The sequence below is a fragment of the Phyllopteryx taeniolatus genome, chromosome 6, assembly GCF_024500385.1.
Source record: "Phyllopteryx taeniolatus isolate TA_2022b chromosome 6, UOR_Ptae_1.2, whole genome shotgun sequence".
In the NCBI taxonomy this organism is placed as follows: Eukaryota; Metazoa; Chordata; class Actinopteri; order Syngnathiformes; family Syngnathidae; genus Phyllopteryx; species Phyllopteryx taeniolatus.
Genome location: NC_084507.1, coordinates 4,272,888 through 4,275,021, shown reverse-complemented (window position 1 = coordinate 4,275,021; position 2,134 = coordinate 4,272,888). Strand labels below are relative to the sequence as shown.

The following is a 2,134-nucleotide window of genomic DNA, read 5'->3' as shown; positions in this document are numbered from 1 at the left end:
CATAATCTTCAAATTCAGAGTCCCATTTGAAAAAATGAAGAGCCACAGCAGAAGGTAAAAGAGCCACAAGCGGCTCTGAAGCCACGGGTTGTCTACCCCGAGATCTTTTTCAAATGTAAAGTGCCTTACGATAACGTAAGTTTAATTTTTATTTCCTTAAATTTGGTAACGATACGAAGGTATTTGTTGTTGCTGGACCCAGAAGCAAGCGGAGGCTGAGAAGTTTGTGGTGAATGGTTTATTGAAAAGGAATTGGGAATTGGACCTTCGAGACGTAATGGCGGGTCGTCGAGACAGGGAGCACGCAGCAGGCGGTGGTGTGAGCAGGTGGATGACTTGGAGGCGTGGTGGAAGAGGTCACCAAGGCGGGGAACACAGAAGGAGCACTGAGGACGAGGAAGAATACGGAAATCAGCATAATGCAAATAAAGTGTAGCTTACGTGCAAGTACTAAGCTGGTGTACCCCGGGTGAACGTTAATATTCTGGTGAGGGTTTCCAGGATCTGGCAGGCTTTTATGCAGGCAGAGATGATGACGGCTGATTGAATACAGGTGTGCGACCAAGGTGGTGCTGATCATAGGGAAGGAAGAGAAATAAGGGGTGAGACAGAGGGCGAGAAGGGCGCAAAGCGCCACCCAAGCTTCAAAACAGGAACTAACAGGATACCTCATGACAGTACCCCCCTCTCAATGGACACCTCCAAGAGTCCTGCCCGGCTTCCCAACGTGGGGCACGTAAAAGACCCCAATCAAAGAGTCATCCAGGAGCGTTCCTCCTGTCCATACCCCTCCCAATCTACCAGGAACTGGTAACCCCTCCCTGGAGTAGGGCTCTGGCGGAGGAACATGAGGCTCTTTGTATGGGAGGCGGAATGGATCAGAGACTGGTGGCTAGGAAGGAGTAATTACGGGAGGGTAGTCGGACTGCAATTTGGAAGAAAGCAGGGAAACCTGTTGCGTGAGAGTGGTTAATGATTCCATGATTTCCTGGAGAGCTTTGTCTTCCTATACGGGCGCCTTGGAGGGTGAGTGCTTATTTTAGCGTATCCGGGTTACTGGGTCCATGGAGGCCAGAGTATTCTGTCACGATACGAAGGTATCAGTTGTGACTGGACCCAGAAGCAAGCAGAGGCTAAGAAGTTTATGGTGAATGGTTTATTGGAAAGGTATTGGGAATTGGCGGCACGGTGGCCGACTGGTTAGAACACAGTTCTGAGGTCCGGGGTTCAATCCCCGGCCCCGCCTGCGTAGGTCTTCTGCGGGCACTCCGGTTTCCTCCCACATCCCGAAAACATGTATGGTAGGTTAATTGACAACTCTAAATTCCCCGTAGGTGTGAATGTGAGTGCAAATGGTTGTTTGTTTATATGTGCCCTGCGATTGGCTGGCAACAAGTTCAGGGTGTCCCCCGCCTCCTGCCCGATGATAGCTGGGATAGGCTCCAGCACGCCCGCGACCCTAGTGGGGAGGAGCGGCTCAGAAAATTGATGGATGGTATTGGGAATTAGACCTTCAAGGCTTAATGGCGGGTTGTCGAGACAGGGAGCGTGCGGCAGGCGGTGGCGTGAGCAGATGGATGGCTTGGCGGCGTGGTGGAAGAGGTTAGCAAGGCGGGAAACACGGAAGGAGCACTGAGGACAAGGAAGAACATGGAAATCAGAATAATGCGAAAAAAGCGTAGCTTACGTGCAAGTACTAATCCAGTGTACCACGGTGGAACGTTAATACTCTGACGAGGGTTTCCAGGATCTGGCAGGCTTTTATGCAGGCAGAGATGACGACGGCTGAAAAGAGGTGCACGACCAAGGTGGTGCTGATTACAGGGAGGGAGAGAGAGTGAGAGAGAGTGGGTGAGAGGGGCGCAAAGCGCCACCCAAGCTCCAAAACAGGAACTACAAGGATAGCTCATGACACATTTATTGTAAATGATTTCTTATTTGTTGTTGAATATCCAGATATTTAAAAGCAATGGAGGCCAGGGTATTCTGTAAACCTCTCACAGCGCTGCCATTTTCTACACAAGTTGAGGGGTCGTAGGGGTGGGGTGGGATGATGTGGGGGTGCTGGGGTGTTGGGTGGTACTGTATTCATGAGGCACCTGCAGCTGTGACATCATCATCTTATCACACAGCA

At 50.8% G+C, this 2,134-nt stretch overlaps 1 long non-coding RNA gene across 2 annotated transcripts; it reads right to left on the bottom strand.

The window, feature by feature from the left end:
• Positions 1 to 239: 239 nt before the first annotated feature.
• On the bottom strand, positions 240 to 1,838 carry LOC133479923 (uncharacterized). 2 transcript variants are annotated; one of them, XR_009789116.1, is made up of 4 exons: positions 1,711 to 1,838; positions 669 to 1,632; positions 465 to 572; positions 240 to 386 (listed from the first exon to the last, which is right to left on the bottom strand). It is a non-coding gene; the product is annotated as an uncharacterized LOC133479923 (long non-coding RNA). The 2 variants fall into 2 exon arrangements; XR_009789115.1 differs by having other exon boundaries at positions 465 to 1,632.
• Positions 1,839 to 2,134: the final 296 nt, after the last annotated feature.